The sequence below is a fragment of the Carcharhinus amblyrhynchos genome, chromosome 7 (assembly GCF_965287045.1).
Source record: "Carcharhinus amblyrhynchos chromosome 7, sCarAmb.v2.hapA, whole genome shotgun sequence".
Classification (NCBI taxonomy): Eukaryota; Metazoa; Chordata; class Chondrichthyes; order Carcharhiniformes; family Carcharhinidae; genus Carcharhinus; species Carcharhinus amblyrhynchos.
Window position 1 is genome coordinate 61,974,672 of NC_137330.1, and position 7,740 is coordinate 61,982,411.

The 7,740-nt window shown below is 40.5% G+C and overlaps 1 long non-coding RNA gene across 1 annotated transcript; it reads right to left on the reverse strand.

The window, feature by feature from the left end:
* Positions 1-2,118: 2,118 nt before the first annotated feature.
* Positions 2,119-7,463, reverse strand: LOC145345474 (uncharacterized). The gene is made up of 2 exons (XR_013887070.1): positions 7,293-7,463; positions 2,119-2,661 (listed from the first exon to the last, which is right to left on the reverse strand). It is a non-coding gene; the product is annotated as an uncharacterized LOC145345474 (long non-coding RNA).
* Positions 7,464-7,740: the final 277 nt, after the last annotated feature.

Genomic DNA, 7,740 nt, shown 5'->3' on the forward strand with positions numbered 1-7,740 from the left:
AGTAATAAAAACCTGACAAAAAAACTCGCCCTCCATGTCTGATGCCTCTGCTGGATGTGCCGCCTGCACATTTTCATCTTGTTGCATGTCTGCTTTGGTTTTTATTCAATTTTGTGACAGTAAGACTTTTGATTGTATGCTGTACACTATTAATATTCTTTAAACATGTCCGAGGATGTATATTGCAAGGCTCCACCCCTGAGCAATCTTAACAGAAGACCATTGTGGAAGCTCTTGTTATCTGTTTTTATATTCTGAGCTAGTTTACTCTCATAATCCATCTTGCTTTTCTTCATAGCTTTTTTTCATGGCTTTCTGTTGACCTTTAAAGGTTTCCCAATCCTTTAGTTTCCCATTAATCTTTGCCACTTTGTATGCATTTTCTTTCAATTTGATACCCTCCTTTAGTTCCTTAGTTATCCATAGCTGATTATCCTTTTCTCTACTCACCTTCCTTATCACTGGCATATACTGAGCACTGTGAAAATTAGCTTTGAAAGTCCTTCACTGTTCCTTAATTGTCCCATCATAAAGTTTTTGCTCCCAGTCTATCTTGGCCAACTCCTCCCTCATCCCTTTGTAGTCTCCTTTGTTTAAGCACAAGACACTGGTATTGGATTTTACCTTCTCACGCTCCATCTGTATTTTAAGTTCAACCAGACTGTGATCGCTCCATCCGAGAGGATGCCTAACTGTGAGATCATTAGTTATCCCTGTGTCATTACACAGGATCAGATCTTGGATAGCTTGCTCCCTCATTGGTTCCATTACAAGGAAACTATCGTGGATACATTCTATGGACTCTTCAAGGCTGTCTTGACCGATCTGGTTCAAAGAATCGACATGTAGATTAAAATCCTCATGATAAATGTGATACCATTTTTGCATGCATCAGTTATTTCTTTATTTATTGCTCGCCCCACCATGATGTTGTTATTTGGTGGCCTATAGACTATCCTCATCGTGATTTATTCTCCTTGCTATTTCTAATTTTTGCCAAAATGGATTCAAACTTTTTCTTCATTGAACCTATATCGTCTCACACTACCGCCCTGATGTCATCCTTAAATATCAGAGTTACACCACCTCCCTTACCTGCCTGTCTGTCCTGCTGAACAGTCTGATACCACTGGATATTTGACTTCCAGTTGTGACCACCCTGTATGTCTCTGTAATGGCCACTAAATTATATTCATTCATGATGATTTGATCCATTAACTCATTTACCTTGTTTCAAATGCTTCTAGCATTTAGATAAAGTGCCCTTATGCTATTTTTATACCTTCTTTTTGGATCCTAACACCTCCCTTAATTTCATCTCCTGAGTTTTCCTTCCTTTTAATGTTTTTCATAATTTTCCATGTAGTTGAAACCTTCTCCCCACATGCTAATCTGTTGCTTTGCTTCCCATTAACCATTATACTTCCAATAGTTTTATATTTCCCTTCCCACCCACTTGCTAGCTTAAAGTCCTTGTGACCACTTGATTTACCCTTTTTGCTAAAATACTGGTCCTGGATCAGTTCAGGTGAAGACTATCCCAGTGGTTCAGATCCCACCTGTTCCAATTCTGAAGCAAATGCCCCATGAAATGGAACCCTTCTTTCCCACACCATTCCTTTAGACACATGTTCACTTCCTTAATTTTCTGATCCCTATGCCAATTCACACATGGCTCGGGTAGTAATCCAGAGATTATAGCTCTTGAGGACTTGTTCCTTAATTTAGCTCTTAGTGCCTGATGATCCCCAAATAGGTCCTCTTTCCTGGTCTTACCTATGTTGTTTGTCCCAATGTGGACCATAACAATTGGATTTTCCCCTTTCCATCCAATATCCTTTCAAGCCGGTCAGGATATTAGAGTGGGAGGGGGAGGATCCAGTTGCTGTAGTTCACATTGGGACCATAGGTGCTGAAACAGACTAAAATGAATACCACATTCATTCAAGGAATTAAATTCCTGCAAAGTTCTGGGGACAAGTATATTTTCATAAATCACAACAGAACTCATATCAAACTCTATTATATTTTGTGTAAATGAGTTCTAAAATTCTGCTTTAGTCAGTGTACTAACACATATAACAGATATGGTTACAACGAGCCTTGTAGAAAAGTTGATCCATTTGGATGAGTTTAATAATCAATAGTTTTTGTAAAACTCATTATCGACTCTTGAATGTGAAATAGTCAGATATGACTGAAGTAAAATTGTTACCAACTACGGCACAGAAGAAACAAGACTTATTTGTTGATATTGAAATAATCTTAAACATGAAATTAATACTTCATCTGGACAGGCTCAAATGGCTGACCTAAAATAAATGTTGTCTCTTGGTCGCTTTTACATCCAGCCTGTTTGGGGCATTCATCCATTGAAAATGAATCCGCTATGAGAAAATGGTCTGTAACCGACGTAGTATTTGGCAAATCTTTGAAGTGATAATTTTTGATTGGAGATGTAGCCTACACAACCGTGATAGGATAACAGGTACTTTAATGCCAAGTCTAGTTATTAAAGTTGTGTCTCTGTCTTTGCTGAGATTTAGTTGTTGAAGGTTAAATTCCGTACTCTATATTCAGTTGAATGGTGATGAGTCTGCTTGTTGAATTGCTCCTTAATAATGTCTTTAGAGCCGTGATTCATTGCCAGCTCTTTGTTCACTGTTGGGAAAGCAGATCATTACTAATCACGAAAACAAATTAGTTTGTTGCATATTGTGGCAGAAACATGGTTTGGAAGATTTCTGACAACATTAAGCTGAAGTTACTTACGCGCTAGTTAAGATATGGAACCATCTTTTCTTGCTATTCATTTTCATTCTCGTATTAATAAATTTTGTATTCAGAAATACTTCAATCCAGTCACTTGATATTGTGTTTAATTCCCCCTTCATGCTTCCCCATTTCATTCAAACACTGGATATCAGATAGGTCACAGAAACAGTTGCATGCATTTTCTAGGAAATTGGTGGTTGTGGTGGGAAGATATGTAGGGTTAATTTACAGAAAAAATACATTTTTCCCATACTTGTTAATTTTTATCCTCCAAAATTGCTTTATTTACAGCCACACATTTTACAAATTAGGTCGTTGTTTACTCATGTTGCTGGTACCACAAGACAATCAATGGACAATAAAAGCTTTGATCTCAACTGGAGCGATGTGGATAACATGAACGTGATACTTCCATCCAGTCTTAGCCATAGATTCCAATTTGAGATTCCTGCTGAGTGGTAAATGGATTGAGTGACATGCGGCTCTAAGATGTAACCGATGTTTGGAAATCCAGTTCTATTTTTAACCAATTTTTAGAAAAAAAGTGCTCCTGCAGATTTGGCAATAACAGTACAGAACAGTATTTGCATTTATTGGTTTAAAAAAAACCTTAGGTTAGAAATTTAATCACAAGGAGGAGTGATTTACTAAGGTTGGAATTCATGTGTTTAAAAAACATAGTTTTGAATAGATGCGGCTTGATCATATTCCTGTAGTTGTCTTCATTTCTTGCTGAAGGTACAGAAAGGGACTAGTCCGTCAAATCATAGAACCATTGAATCCCTACAGTGCAGAAGGAGGCCATTCGGCCCATCGAGTCCGCACCAACAACAATTCCCGTAGCCACTGTGCCACTGCGCTGCCCCCTCCGGCATTGCTTTAATAAAACAATAATACTGGTAATCTAATGAAACATGGATATTTGTAGAGAAAAATTATTGATTTAAATTGACAAATCTAATGCCATGCCAAGCTGGTTTCTCCCTGTCCAGCAACAAAACTAAATGGGGCCGGGAAATTCAAGTGGAGGTTGTTTCAGGGGCTGAGCACCACGACCTCTGCATGTCTCCACCAGCTGGAATTTTGGCCCTTTCAGTTCCATGCCAGAAATTGGCAGACAGGTGCATTATTTATTAAAATCTTCATTTCCATAAAATTTAAATCTCATTAAGGGGCCCAGGACTGAAATCTCGAGGCCCACTGGCCTCACCTGTCCACCAGCCAGGAGTAATTCACTCCAGTGAGGTTCAGTATAGCTCCCCACTTGTGGGGAGCTGGTGACCCGACCTCACTGGAGCAAAGGGAGGAGCGTCATTGAGGCCCTCCCAGAGGGTGCCCGCTGGGCATTGCCATCTTAGCTGTGCCAGCTTGGGCTCCCTGGCACTACCCAAGGGGCAAAGTGCCAATGCCTGTGGGCACCTTGGCACTGCCCTCTAGGCACTGCCAAGGGTGTGGGGCCTAATGGGGATTTGATGGGGACAGGGCCTCTGGGGGAAGATTGGTTGGGGTTGGGGTTCCACTGCCTCTCTGCATTTGGGTTGAGTGACAGAGGGAGAGAGGCCAGCGATTTGGGCCGGCCATCACGGTCGGGAGAGGGGTCAGCCTGCTGTGGGGGGGTGGGGGGGTTGTGGTGGTCAGGACTACTGGGGGGGGGGGGGGGCAGGGTCAGGGCTTCCAATGGGAGGGGTGGGACTGGGGAGAGTATCAGGAAATCAAGCTGACCTGTGATCGGAATCATGAGGCTGGCATTGCGGGACCATTGTGCATATGCCAATCTCGGTGCTGACAGATCAGTGCATGCACAATGGCCATTCAGCACTATGCTGCCAACGGGAGTAGGCCCCATCCTTGATTCTCAGCATGATTCACGCTGAGGCACTCTGCAGTGCACAGAGTGTGGGAGATTCATTTTGAAACCCTCACTGAAAAAAATCAGCGTGATTTACTCCACTTTTTATGAGAATTTAACATTTAGAATGTCTTAGGGAGAATCACCCCCAGCACTTCTTCACGTACAGCCTCTTTTGATAGCACATTCTAACCCTTGACCTCTACCACCTGTCAAGAAGGACAACAGTAGCAGATGCATGGGAACACCATCACATATAAGTTTTACTCCAAGTCATACACCATCCTGACTTGGAACTAGATCACCATTTCCTCAGTGTTGCTGGGTCAAAATCCTGGAACTCCCTTCTAAATGGCATTGTGGGTGTTCCTACAGCACATGGACTGCTGTGGTTCAAGAAGACAGCTCACCACTTCTTTCCCAATGGCAGTTAGGGTTTGGTCATAAATGTTAGCTTAGCCAGTGAAGCCAACATCCCATGAACAATTTTTTAAAAACTGAAGACAAAATGTTGTTCAACTTTGTCCAGCTCCAAGCTATGATTGTTGTACTATTGAGACTACGTCTTGTAGCAAGATTGGAGGCACCATTAACCCAATTATTTATTGAAATAGGTGTGCATGAGATATTGAGGCTGACTGGTAGGTGGAAACTGCATAACAACATACTGAATCTAGGGTGCATGATTTCTTGTGCAGTTTTCCTGACAATCAACTGTCTTCAATCAAAACATCTGTTTTGACAGTACCTTTTATAATGCAAATCAGGATCCACATTAAACAAAGTTCAGGAAATATAGTTTGATATATTTTGTGAGACCAGGAAAAGCAAGATATTCTTCTGTTCTCCGCAAAAAACATATTGGGCCATGTTGCATTGAGTCCTTACCCCACCTGGGAACTGAGCACAGTTGTGTAAGCCGGTGCGGCTGACAATATTAGGGTGGCCTGTTTCAACAGACTTAGATTTTTTTTGCCTATAAACCATATGTTCCTGAAGTCCATCCTTCAAAGTAGATGAGAATCCTACTTATACCATTAGTAAATCCTCTTAAATAGAGGGTAAATCGATCCCGTTGTTCCATGTAACATATAGGAAAAAGTGATGTACACGGGATTAACCTAACCCTAACCTTGGAACACAGACTTGTAACGTTGCTGAAATGACAGTATGGTCCTTACACTGAAATTCAAAATACGTTTAGTATGCAGTGCAGCTGAAACTGAAAAAACTACATCTCTGTGAATTTCACTTTTATAAAGGTGCCTTGGGTATATGACAACAAATGAATATTTCTTTGAAGTTGATAAGTTTTTGCTGATATTAGATAAAAAGCTTCAACTTAAACAGCTAATTCCAATACTGTGCCTAATTTTACATTTTGGTACCTCTATAAATCTTAACCATCATTATTTTGTGTCTCAGATTTCAGATAACTTATCAGTGGGTCCCAGTACCACAAATCTTCAAAAATATGTTTCTTTGCCTTGTGCCATCAGTATCCTTGCCCTTAGATTTTTGAATTAAGTCAATTTCAGCAGTCAAAGACTTGATGTTATGTTTCTCATCTACTAGACTTGTTTGGCTTCCCTGCTAATTCAATAGCATAAAAATCTTTCTCTCTCTCAACCTTCATTTCATCTGTTTTCTTCACTTTCTGTCATTCTATTTCTATCTATCAACAGCATTCTTTTTCTTCCTTGTGCCTTAGCAACTTTAATTACAATTGGTTCTTTTACTTGAGCTATTTCTTTTACTTGTTCTAATTCCTCATTTCTTTGAGATATTGTTTGCACATTTTTCGGCTGTAAAGTTACTATGAAACTTGTTTTAAACTTTGCTCCAGTGTTTAAACCCTGTGACTTCCCTCTGCCATGGTTGCAGCAGCCTCCTGGTCATCATCTTTGGTCTTCTGTTCTGATGGAGAGTTCTTCTGCAAAGTTGCTGGGACAAGCAATTCTAAGAGAACAAGTGCACACAAGGCTGTGGCAGCCCTTTAAATACGGTGCCCACACATGCCTTTCAATCAGCAGATGCTGCCATTAGTGTCTTGTTTCCCACTCTTGCTCTTTATTTGGACAGTTCTGTCTCCTCCACTTAGTTAATGGGCTGGCTGTCCTGTGATTACACTCAGCTGCTGCAAGTGGAAACTACACCTTATCCTGATGACGCTGCTGGGACCTGAGGTCTCGGAGCAAAATCCAGCCCCTGGCATTGTGTATCCAAAAGAAAGGCCTACAACATGATCTGAAGTTATTCAAACAACATTAGAAAATATTCTATTGGAAAGATACTTGGGACAGGATTTTCCACCCCCACTCCAGTCATTGCATGTATTCAACTATGGGCGTGGCTCACCATTAGCACCAGAGGATCTTTTAGTCCCGTTAAAGTCTACTGTAACTTACATGGCTCGTCCATCGGTGGGACTGGAAGATTCTGCAGGCAGGAAAGCCCGAAAAATCCCCACACCAGTCTTAACTGATCCTTGTCAACAGAATTGTTCTAAGTGGCAATTTTTAAACATTACCATTCAAATAGATTGTGATAAATCACTCATTTCTGTGTCAGAAGTGTAGTTATATTAGATCTGATACTAGAACTCAGAACGATTTAATAGCATGCTTTTTTCTCTTGTGGTATTTTATGTACATTAAATGTAACCTACCTTCCATTAGTTCCAATCTAAGGTAAGCAATTATCATCAACAAGAGCAGAGCAACTGGGACAAATATTCCAAACATAAGAACCCAAGGTGGCACAGCTTGAAACACGGACACAAATGTTAGAAGTCTGTACACCATGATAGAACCTTTGACTTTCAGTTGCAGTCACTGCATCTCCTCTGCTTTAATCAGATGTCAAAGTGCATTCTTTTTCACAAAGTGGACTTTGGTCTGTTTGAGTAAGCTTGTGATTTGTATGAGATTTTATTACTCTGTGCCCCTGAGACAGGCCTCGATCGTTACGTCAACATAGTTGCCCTTTTTGCCTTCTCTAATCATGTTTACACTTACTAAAGTTTGTTCTAAGCAAATAACTGATTTTGTGCGAACAATATAGATGCATCTCTCACCATTACATTTTGATACTAAATGTTAATGATCAACCCAAAA